Source organism: Nannospalax galili, unplaced genomic scaffold (assembly GCF_000622305.1).
Source record: "Nannospalax galili isolate Female #2095 unplaced genomic scaffold, S.galili_v1.0 scaffold1129, whole genome shotgun sequence".
NCBI classification, from domain to species: domain Eukaryota; kingdom Metazoa; phylum Chordata; class Mammalia; order Rodentia; family Spalacidae; genus Nannospalax; species Nannospalax galili.
The window spans coordinates 830,898-843,552 of record NW_008359461.1 but is presented as its reverse complement, the minus strand read 5'-3'; the positions used below and the strand labels follow the sequence as shown (position 1 = coordinate 843,552).

Genomic DNA, 12,655 nt, shown 5'->3' with positions numbered 1-12,655 from the left:
CATAAGCCCCACCCAGAAGGCTCCCAAAGTCAACTTCTCACCTGTGAGAAGAAAGGTCACCTCATAATCATTTCCCTATGGATCTGTTCTATTTCATTTTGAGACAGGGTCTTCTGTGTCACTCAGGCTGGCCTAGACTCAAGCGATCCTCCTGGCTCATCCTTCCAAATACCTGAGTCCACAGGTCCATGTCACAGCAGCTGGCTGGCCTCTGACAATCTAGATGCCCTAGAGTTTATAAAGCTCCTAGGATCCCTTTACTGAGACCCAATGGCAAACCACACAGTCTTCCAGGAACCACTAGGCTGCCCCTCCGCTGGCATAAAAGAGTTGGGCTGAACCAGGGCCATCAGCCAGCTCTTTCCTCAGCACCCATGCCTATTCACATGACCACACTCCTCTTCCCTGGACCCGAGCACAACTTATAAACTCACCTAAAACGTAATCAGACTCAGCCTAACTTGTTTCATAAGAAACAAAACTACTAGGTAAAAAACAAAAACTTAACAAAGGTTTTTCCACAAACATTTCTTCACCAACACTTCATAAACCGTGCCCATGACAAACAAGGTGACATCACCTTTCTTATCCCTCACATGTCAATGTGACTATGGGTAGAACGGGGACGAATATGACGGAGCAGTAAAGCACAGACCCATGCCCAGTCCTTCAAATGAAAGCTCTCTTGTCCACACTGACTACCGGGCCTCTCAGGAGGCCAGCTCCATGTACACACTGCACCCTCTTAACAGCCAGCAGAGAGTCTTACTGGGTTTGCTCACTCATTCAATGAAACTCTATACTCCTTGGGGAGGGGGGTACAGAACAGGACATGAAATGGGTTAAACACAAAGCTTCCAGGCTTGGCACACTTACACTTATATTCCCAGTACTTGGGAGGCTGAGATAGGAGGGTTCCAAGTTCAAAGCCAGCCTAAACAGCAATAGCAGCAGTCACGGGGAGGGGGGACGGGAAGAGATTTTTGTCATGGGGTTTGGAGACAAGGTCTTAGTAGGAAGCCTAGACTGGCCTCCAACTTAAAATCCTCTTGCTCAACCAAATGCAAAAGATATAGGTGTGCACCACCATGCCAGTTAAGACATATAACGTTGACTCTAAGAGCTCTCTATGGAGGGAGACAGGTGGAAAGACCTGACAGAATAAACACAATGCAAAGAAAGCAGTAACTGTGGGCTGGAGAGATGGCTCAGCAGTTAAGAGCACTGGTTGCTCTTGCAAAGAACCTAGGTTCGGTTCCCAGCACTTACATGGAAACTGACCACCACCCATAACTCCAGGTCCAGGGGATCTGACACCTTCTTCTGGCCCCTGTGGGTACTGTATATGTAGTGGATTTATACACATGCAGGCTAAACACTCATACATACAAAATAAAAATAAATAAAAAAATTTAAAAAACCAACAATGCAAGAAAGATGAACAGCATTAGCACTCACAGCTTGCATACAACTGAGCCCCCATCCCCACCCCTGGAGTACCCAAGCACTACAATTAGGCTGGCTTCCATTTAGGTAGCTAAAGTACCCTTGGAGGTAAGTGAGTGGATTTAAGGGAAGGAATAAGGTCAGAGCAGTTGGGGTGAAGGGCAGGGTTTTCCAGAGCATTTCTGAGTCAGCAAGTGCACAAAGTTTGGCAGAGGAAGCTGACCACACGAGAGAAAACACAGGGCTAGGGCACTTAGCTTCAAGACTGAAAACAAGGGTCATGGCTAACCAAACACACGGGTGAGTGGGTAAGCAGAGCTGCAGGAGAAGAGTGAGCACAGAAGCTTCAGAAAGACACCCAGTTCTTAGCGATTCAAAGCTGCAAGTTCCATGTAGGATTTTACACTTCCTGTCCTCTAGGGTCAGTACTCACTCATCCAATACCTTAATCCCCCATTTTCACTCCAGAAGACTTGGGATCTTTTACTTACACACTGCTATAATACTTTCATTGGTGTTCACACCCATCCGGGCTCTTGTTTAAACAAGGTTCAAATTCCCCAAGTAGAAACCACGCCTTTTATTTCTTTTGCATGCCCCAGAGAACAGTCCTCATTATGAAAGTCACTCTACGAATATCATGATGCAGTAGGAAATCACAGATGCATTTGAAGAGTATTGAAACTGCTTATATTATAGGAGAATCCCTGTGACACACACAGTGCGCACCTACCCATTTCAGGATTACTTGTCTTATGTGTCAGGCACTGTTTTAGCACTTTACACACACTTTCAGAATCTTCACAACAAACCTATGTGTACATTGCTCTCAGGATGATCACCATTTTGCACAGATAATACTGAAGTGCAGAGCTGTTCAGCAACTTGCCAAGGTCACAAAACAGTAAAGGTGCCAGAATCATACAGGAGCCCTAACCATCCCATTCCCTCAAAACACCACAACACACTTAAAACACAAGGGCCAGTTTTCAGTGCTTCTGTTTTTAAGACGTGACGGCAGTCATATACTTTTTCAGATACATCTAACACAACGCAAACCACAATTACATTGGGGTTTTTTTTTGTTTTGTTTTTTGTTTTTTTAGTTCTCTTTAGACAGGGTCTCCCTGTAGCCCCAGCTGGTCTGGAACTCACTATGTAGACCAGGGTGGCCTCACACTCACAGAGATCCTCCTGCCTCTGCCTCCCAAGTGCTGGGACTAAAGGCATGTGCCACTACACCCAGCCCACAATTACTTTAAAAAAAAAAAAAAATCACAAAAAATACAGGATGTCAATATGCTTCTAAATAACTTAGATTTGGTCATTGCATGCTGCTTTTAACTAGGATGTGCATCTGCTCCTGGCATTAAACATGACAAAATTAGCTATTTTGATTACACAATAAAAATGTCAGTGGCATCATCTGATCAGTGAATGATCAGTGTTGCTTCTGCAAGAAATTTTCTTTCAGCACGTTAATGTACAAGTAGCTATGCAAATTCTACTTGACTCAAATAACCTGGCATCTATAGAAAACGAGAGAGTTCTTTACCTATAAAAAGCAGTCAGCACATACTTGGCCAATGCAGTGTTCCATGGTGGATTTTATAATTACCTACCCATACAACTTTGGCTCAAAGACTCTTCCAGCAACAGAAATCAATGCTGGCATAAGCTTGAACACTGAAATAGCAATGTTTTATGGGCAATTAGAAAAGTTGTCCCCAAATGGCAAGAAAGTTATCTGGACATATAAAAGACAAAACTGGTATTAAAATATGGAGTCTATGGATATGGCACAGTGGCACAGTGCTTACTTAACATGGGTGGAGCCCTGGGTTCACTCTCCAACATAGAGACATCTAAAAAAGGGTGCGTATGCTATACAACCAAATAAAAACTGGGTCACTAAATAAGGTTCTTGTGAACAATATAGTTCATTAAAAACTAACTGGTCAGAGAGATGGCTCAGTGGTGTTCTTCTACAGGACCAAGTTCATTCAGTTCCTAGCACCTATGTTAGGCAGCTCATAACCACCTATCAGGGGATCTGACATACTCTTCTAGCCTCTGCAGTCAAGTGCACTCACATGTACATACCTCCCTTTCCCTACACACACACAAATTAAAAACAAAAGCAATCTTTTTTAAAAAACTAAATGGTCTAAAATGCCTAAAACTATAAATATCCCTGTTACTCTCAGAAGTAGGGGCAAATACTAAGCAAGCCAAATATTATTTTTGAAAAAGGCATTAATGTAATTGATAAAGCATACAAGGCAAAAAAAAAAATGTAACCCTCCTAAGAGGACAAATTAGAGCACCGTGGCTTTTATTACCTTTGCCTTCAGTAGGGTTCTATTAATGCTGTTGTTTACCCCAGCAAATGAAGAGCAGCCCAGGAACTGTGCTGTTCCTCTGAGTGCTATCAACTAAAGCTGATGTTCCCTAAGGGAAACCCCCTTCTACAGGTCCTTGAGCTGACCAGCACCCTTGCCACTCCCAAAGACACTGCTGGGTGGGCAGCATGGAACATGCCAGCTCCAAGATGTAATCAGAGCATCCTCAGAAGGTCCCCAACAATCACCTGCTCAGCCAAAGGCAAAGAATCACTTGCCCCTGCAAACCAATGGGGAAAGGTGGCCTTCACCATAAAGTCTAACCGATGGCAGTGCAGTAACAAAGGGCATCGCTCTGTAGCCACCCCAGCTTCTTTCTGTCTTTTTATTTCTCAGTACCCTGGCAGCACAGGGCCTTTGCATTCATCCTTAAACTCAATGTATGGAGTTCCCCCTTCTCCCTAAAGTATCTCAGAATTGACTAGAGTCTTGGGATATTGGAGTATTTGTTACCTGATTCAACTAGGCACTTAGAGGGACTTGTAAGAAGTCACTATTGAGCCAGGCGTGGTGGCACATGCCTTTAATCCCAGCACTCTGGGAGGCAGAGGCAGATGGATCTCTGTGAGTTCCAGGCCAGCCTGGTCTACAAACCGAGTTCCAGGCCAGCTGGGGCTACAGAAAGACCCTGTCTCAAAAAGAGATTCCCCCCCCCGCAAAAAACAAGTCACTATTAAGAAAACTACTAGAGAACTACAGTCCTCCACATCACACCTGTTGGTTAGTGCAACATCAGTGGAGACAGTTTAAAACATTAGGAATAAATGGGTATCTCTGATGAAACTAAAACCCAACAGTAATATTTTGCCCCACATTTGAGCTGGGGGGATACTAATTAGACTAAGTTAAATAACAGAGTCAATATGATTCTTCTAATTTTTTTTTCCTAATTTTTATTCGGGGAGACAGGGTCTCATTGTGCAACCCACTGAACTCATGATCCTCTCCTGCCTCAGCCTTCCAAGCCAGTGCTAGATTTTTTTTTTTTGGGGGGGGGGGTACATTTTGTTGAGACAGGGTCTCCCTGTAGCTGCAGCTGGCCTGGAACTCGCTATATAGACCAGGCTGGCCTCGAACTCCTGGAGATCCACCTGCCTCTGCCTCCCAAGTGCTGGGATTAAAAGCATGCGCCACCATGCCTAGCTCCAAGTGCTGGAATTATAAGTGTGGGAAACCTTGCCCAATTTCCTTCTCACTTTCTATTACAATATGATTAAGTGTCTTAACTCCTCCCAGGTCAGCTCCACAGAACACCTGTCCACAAAGAGAGCATCTCTCTACCTGATGACATCTACCAAAGCTTTCAGTCTTGTTCTGCACTTCCTACCACTGGTTTCTTCATGAAGGTGTGCCCCATTACTAGAAGCAATATTGTTAAAAGCAATATTGTTATGATGAGGGAGGCATAACTCAAAAGTTTTGACCAAAGCATCATATACAAATTGTGACCTAACGTATCTTTAACCCGGATCATCCTCAAAAGAATCTAAATTTCTAAATCAAGTATCTAGGGTGCTAAATTCTCAAAGTGCTTCAAATCCTTACTTATAAAACAAGTAACTCCTATGAGGACTGAGTGTCAACAACAAGACATGTGGAAAACGCCAATTCAGGACGGGTCACCAACAATAAAGCCCAAACCCTTGAGTTCCAGAAGAAAACACTCCAAGATATTTGCAGGCCAAAGAGAGATCAGAAAAAAACAAAACAAAGAATGTGTTCAACAAGGGAGTAAGCTTCCTAAGACATAATAGGCATAAAAGAACAAGTTATCAGTTTGACTTTATCATGTTAAATATCATGTCAGCAATGACACGGTGAAAAGGAGAGGTTAAACACACAAGGCACGAACTGGAGAGAGAGCAGCAAAATCTAAAACTGAAAAAGAAGAATGTGTAGCCAGAATGTATTTCATTGATGCAAAGTTCACAGTTGCGGACTCCAATGGCCTTGGGGGCGGGGGCAGGGTGACAGGAGAAGGCAGTGCTGGTCAGTTTCTCCTGTGGAAAGGCTAGGAGCTGGAGTAGAGCAGATTGCCTAGAAGATTGCTTGAAGAAAGCAGGAAATACAACTTCAATAGCTGTAGATACAGTCTGCACCATGAACATAAAAACACATACTTCACAGAGTGCCAGTAAGTCGCTACTGAAAAGAAGTTTGGATTACGATGGTAGTTTTGACATCCTATTAAGTTGGTTTCAAAGAAGCTTCTGCTCAAACTTACTGCTGGTAGCAATGATTCTTATTCAAATTTACTCAATTTTCTAAATCAAAAAAACACAAGGTTGTTTGGATGAAAAATATATTTTACTTAAAAAACTTAAAAACATTTTAGACATTCTGTTTTGTCTAAAAATAACTCTTGTCTAAAAATAACAGGCTAACACTATAAGGATACAAAGTAATATAAAATGTCAGAGAGTTGCCAATAATTATTAAAGCTGTTCAGCCAGAATTCCTTAGCTGTGATTTTACGTAATTATACATTTGGTTCTGTCTAGACATGCTATTGAGTTGGATTCATAACACATACCACCCTACCCCACAAGTGCTGGCAGACCAACATATAATAAACAGCTATCCACTGTAGTATTTCAGGACATGGAACTGATAGAGCTGTATTTTTAATATATAGACGTCTACTACCTATAATAATAAGTGCGTGCGCTCATGCATGCATTCAGGGATCAAACCCAGAGACACATGCATACACTAGACAAGCACTATTGCCCCAGCACTGTCCACAGACTTCAAGTTTTCGCAGTGCCCACACAAACTTCTGATGAAGGCACTCTAGGCATATACCTACCTCCCTGCTTTTTGCCAGAAGCCGCTTTGCTGCAGGCAGGCCATTTCGCCCTTGCTGTGAGACCACACAGCAGCTTGAATGGCTGTTTACAGCTTAGCAGAAGTATCTAAACTGTAAGATTCAGTCCCAGAGGGGCTGTTGGAAGCTGCTTAGACTCAACTGCCACTTGGAAAATGATACCACATGTGAAATAAAATAATTTCCTCCTTTCCTTTAGTAGTAAAAAGAGAAAAGAAACACATGATTTCTAAGTATCATTAATGAAACAATAAATGAAAGAGTTTTTTGATCACAGAAACTAAAATGTCAAACTAACAGCTTTGCTGCAGAAAGGACTAATGACAACCAAAAGTTTGACTAAAACTAGAATGGCATCCTACTATTATATCTAAGGGGAGAGGCAATATTAATACTTGGGGAAAAACAGGAAAGAACGATTCAACAAAGTAGTTTAGGCCCACTAATGGCAAACAGATGTGTGTTCAAATTTTCAATCAGCAATTCATAAGCTATGCGACTTGTACAAACTATCGTCTACCTTCTAAGTAATATGAAGTCATCCATCAACACCCACAGGAGAATTATGGAAGTCCTTAGTTAAATGGTGAACATTACTGACAACATAAATTGTTCTGAACATGGATTTGGAATTATCAAAAGCCCATATCACACAAGAACCAAATTTAGTGACAACAATCATACCAATTAAAAAGTTCTACTTTAATAATTTCATCTCCCTATCACAACATTGTGGAAACCAAGAAAATTTTGAAATTTTAAACAAGCAAGCAGCTTTTCCTTTTCCCCATCGAAGTCCTTTAAGAAAAGGAATGAGAATAAAGAACAGAAGCAACCACCTGGAATTATCATTCACTTGGTCAAATAAAGGCACATGTGCAAACATAGCAAAAGACAAAACTAAAGAATTCCCAAGCAAACGAATAGCTGTACCCACAGCTCCTACCTGTAAACCGACTTCCTGAGGTTTCACGACAGCAGTTTTCTAAGGCAGATTGCAACTACCTAAACAAGTGCCACTGCACAATAAAAACATGGGTTTAGCAAGAAATCAACTCTCTATCCTAGTGTCTGCAAGGTAACCCAGGAAGGATCTGCCAAGTTCTTCTGCCTTGTCAAATGTTAATATGGCAACCAGGGCAATCCTTGCAAGAACAGCCTCCAGGACAGTGTGAAGGAGGTGTGGGCAGGCATGCCCTGTCTCTCGATGATTCTGAATCTCCACATCAAAAAGGCAGATAAAAAAGGAATTGGGGTGACACAGTGAGACCATGCCGGAGGACATGTTGTGTCCAACCTCCATCCTGAACACTGATGTTTTATAAGACACCATTTTGTTACTGATAGGGAAGCTTCTCCCTGAATTTTACTTTCAAGCACCACATTCTTTAGATGATCTGAATATTTATTCAGTTATAAGAAGATAAACCCAGTGCCTTTGCCTGCAACAAAACAGTAATGCTTAAGTGTCTCCCTTCAATTCGTCCTTCAAAGGCACATCTAAGATCCTTCTCCAGAAAGCAATTCTCAATGGACTAAAATCATCTCTTACTGATGTGAGCTCCTTTGGAACTTGGCTGCACCTGTCTTTTGCTGATTCCTCTTCTGTTATATTAAGGTAATCTTTGCACACATCTTTGACCTCTATGCTGTATGAAGGTCATCTTTGCACCTCTATACTGTATAAAGGTCATGCTTATACACATCTTTGATTATCTTAACACTTAGGAGCCTTGAGGATAGGCTCTCAGTCTGATTTGCCAAAGAGAGCCCTCTAAGAGCTACAGGTTCCAAACAGAAACACGTATACATGCTGTAAGGTAAATGATCTGAGAAGCCAGACGTGGTGGAACACACCTGTAGAGACACCCTTGTCACTAAAAGTGTAGCGTTGAGAGTAAGTTTAACCATGTCCTAGAGCTTTGAAAGGGGGAAATGGTCACTTCAGTTCCCCATGAACTCAGGAGTAAACTACTCACAGGTAGAATTTGGTCCACAACCAATTACCTTCCTAAGAATACTAAAGTCCTTTCATTTATTCATAGAGAAATCAAATGCCAGATCTGGTTTACTGTTCCAGCTGGACAGATCACCCACATTGGGCTAGAGAACCAGAACCAGGACTGAGATCTCAGTTTTCTGCTCTGTCCTTCCAAGGGGATTTGCTAAATAGGTAATTTGTGCAAACCAAAGAAGAGTCTAGAATCAAAAAGACACCAGCAATTAGGTGTCCCTTTGATTTCACCCACAGGGAGACCACTGGTTGCATCAACCAGGAGCACTCTCTCCTACCATGCAGAAATCTGCCAGGCTGGTAGGGAAACATCCTCTGATCATCACCTTAGTCTAACCCCAACCAACACAAATCTAAAAGGGAAGCAGTTACTTTTACACTGCATTTCTTTAACAATTACACTTTAAATGTAGACTTATCAGGAAGTGCCTTGACTATAGTTCAAAGGAAACAGAATTTTCTAATGCAAAAACATCTTCAATTTCTCCAAATTCCAAGTCTTTCAACCCATTTTAGAATTGAAATCCCAACTTTGAAAATTCATACTGTGCCGGGCGTGATGGCGCACATCTTTAGTCCCAACATTCAGAGACAGAGGCAGGCAGACCTCTGTGAGTTCCAGGCCAGCCTGGTCTACATAGTGAATTCCAGGAAGGGAAGGAGAAGATCGAAGGAGATGAGAAAGGGGGGTGTAAGGGGAAAGAAGGGAGGTGGGGGGAGGGAGGGAGAGAAAGAAAAAGGAAATAAAGGAAATGGAAAGGAAAGGAAATTTATGTTGTGCCTGTTCTAAAAGTCCAAGGGTCTTTGGAACACAGATTGCCAGTTATAGCAAGTTATTTTAAGGGAGCCAGTACCTCCAAAAGCACTTAGCTCCGAGGGTTTAAGGCTCAGGTGCAATGGGGGAGCCCAGCAAGACAGAAGGCAGTAGCCACAGCGTTGCCCTTGACCCCCAGCACTAAGGATCACCAATGTCCACAGGTTAAGTGCTGACTTGATTAGCCAGGTAATAATCACTGGAGAGAATAGCTGGCCACAAACCCCATGAGACAGACAGCTACAGTCAACAGATCCCTCTGCAACATAGTAACAAGTACAGATCCAGTCCTGAGCTTCAGCAACCAGCAAGCACAACCACTTCCCTCAACGAGCTCACTGGCTAAACAGCAGCAACATGAAGGTAGAAATTATAACAACATCTGTGCTATAATCACTATAACCACTGGGAACTGAAGTTCCCACAAAAAGCCACACCCATTTGCTAAAACTTCGACAAGGCTGACTAACCGACAGGAACCTCTAAGACTGTGACGACTTGGAATGTTGTAGATCCAGAGCCAAATAATCATGGTCTATGTTCCCTTAACAACCATTCACTGTCCACCTCTGTCTGACTTAACATCCATGTGACTATCATGTAAAACCTTTTGGAATGTACTAACAGATCACTACCTTCTACAAGTCAAAAGCTAAGCGTATCCTTAGACAGCATCTGAGGCCTATAGCAGAGATTCCCCTACTCTGCTGGAACCCACCTACCTGATGTTCCTACCAATGTCTTTGAAAAAGTGCCTTGATTTGTGACTTTATTTGGTTCTGTAACTGTAAGAACTTCATGAAACTGTTTCTATGTTGGACCATGCTATGAAGGGCAATCTGGACTCATATCCTGAGCCACTCAGATTTGGCTTAAGAATAATCTACCCCTTGGTCCCTCTGAGATGAGCACGGTGTTTTATGTAAACATCACATACCACCTACTGGGAGCTTGGCATCGCTTGAAACTTTACATCTATTACTTCAGAGTCTCAATGACCCTATGGTATATTACAAACCTTCAGAAAGTCACCATCCTCTGTAGCTTCAGTTTCTTCATCTCTAAGAATAGTGTCAAGTCTACAGGATTAGGTGAAGGTCAAACAATAAAAGCACTTGGAAAACCATATGGCACATGGCAACTGATCAATAAGGACCAGGTCATTATCCTCATTATAATCACTGCTATGTTATTACCACCAGAAAGACAACCACAACAAAAATGAAGATATAGCGGAAAAGTACAAAATAAAGGAAAAGTGCTAAGGGAAGGAAGGCAGCCACTGTACAGTAGCGAACGGCTTTAGAGACATCTCCTCAGTCACCTCATCCAGGAACAGAGCGCCCATCCGCTCACCACCTGCCTCATAGGGTTCTGCATACCACAAGAAAGTACTGTTAGCCATAGAACACTACACACCACATGTTGTCACTAAACAGATATGATAAACCTGGGGAGACAATGAACTTGCAATAATGAGCCTAAGTCAAATAACTATGGGCAACGGATAAATATTTTACATGGCTCTCTAACAAAGAAACCAACTGTACATGCTTCCTGAAACTCCCAGTCATTAGATTAGAAGTGAGACCATGGAGAACCATCCACTACATAGTGACACCAAATACCACGGCTGGGCTGAAGGTTGGCAGAATTCATCAGAATCTTAAGTAAAGTGTTTACTGCAATCTTTAAACCCAAAGTGAACTGAAGAACCCCAGGACATCACTGGTCCCCAGGCTATAGTTTGGAGCAAAGCACAGAGAGTTTAGCTGAGCAGCTCTGAACTTTGACTTAATATCTGAGTATTTGAATAAAGTGACTTTTTAAATATAAATTTCATTGTTTTTATTCTATGTATGAGTGTATTTCCTGCATGTATGTTAAGTGCACCCCATGCATACAATGCCTATGGAGGCCAGATGAAGGCAATGGAGTCCCCTGGAATTGGAGTTGCAGGTGGTTGTGAGCTGCCATATGGATGCTGAGAGCTGAACCTGGGTCCCCTGGAAGAACAGCAAGTGCTCTCAAGCACTGAGGCATCTCTCTAGCCCCAAATAAAGGTGACTTTTAAGCTTTCTTTTTTATTATATCATAGGAAGCATCCTTTTACTACAATACTAATATAAAAGTTAACAGAAGGTAAGGTTTCCAATTCAGGATTTTACAACTTCAAACACACACACACACACACACACACACGCACACGCACACGCACATACATATACACGTGCTTCTGGAACTATTTTAATCTTCTGGTTAGTATTGTTAAGACAGGCCATAAACTACTATCCTGTGACATTTTCTGAACCAAAGCCATCCCTCTTTTTCTGCAGGGTCTACTTAATAGTTGTCAAGGTGCTTTCAAAGATGGTTTTTCAAAGGAATAAGAGGAAAAGGTCATTGTTTTACCCCTAATGAATCAGAGAGGATGTGAGAAACATAAGTCCTACCCAGTACATCTTGTTTTAGATAAATATCCTAGGAAAACAAGTAAGCATTCCTATAAAAATGCACACGCAAGAAAATCCTCTGGCAGTCTGTGTGATATAAGATCAGGCAAATTAGTCTATGACAGGATGTATTATAAGTGATCCAAAATGGTATTCCTAAAAATTATTTCAATGAATGGAAAATAATTTTAAAATGCATGCTAAATATAAAAGGCAGAATATAAAACACATACACAGTATGATTCCAACTTTGCTATTAGAAAATACAAAAGAATAAAAAGAAAATATCTGAAAGATAAGTGAGAATTTTGTCATTTTTGGTTCTTTTCTAGTTTCCAAATGAGTTAAAGCTTTTGTTCCTCATCTGGTCCATAGGAGCAAATAAATCCTTTTAAAATAAACTAGAGGGCATGGAAAAGGAGCTGTTTTAATCGTTGACTCTGCTAAGTTCCCCAATGCATGCAATGCTTATTTTGTTTGCTATAATGACTACAATAATGGAGAAAGAAGATGCATTTTCCAGTAGCATTTTAGGTAAGAAATATCTGCTGATTAGCTGCTACCATCAACTGCTGGGAGATTTTTAGACCCTGAGTGTAAAAGTCAGAGCGTTTTATTATTAACTAAGAGATGAAGGTGTTTAGTGACCAAGCGCTCATCTCCATATAACACATATGCATTTTAAACCTTAACAGCAAG

The 12,655-nt window shown here is 41.7% G+C and overlaps 1 protein-coding gene across 10 annotated transcripts in view; it reads right to left on the bottom strand.

Moving 5' to 3' along the window:
- Sipa1l1 (signal induced proliferation associated 1 like 1) overlaps positions 1-12,655 on the bottom strand; it is a 315,687-nt gene that overhangs the window by 208,792 nt on the left and 94,240 nt on the right. The gene's annotated exons all lie outside the window — the stretch shown is intronic.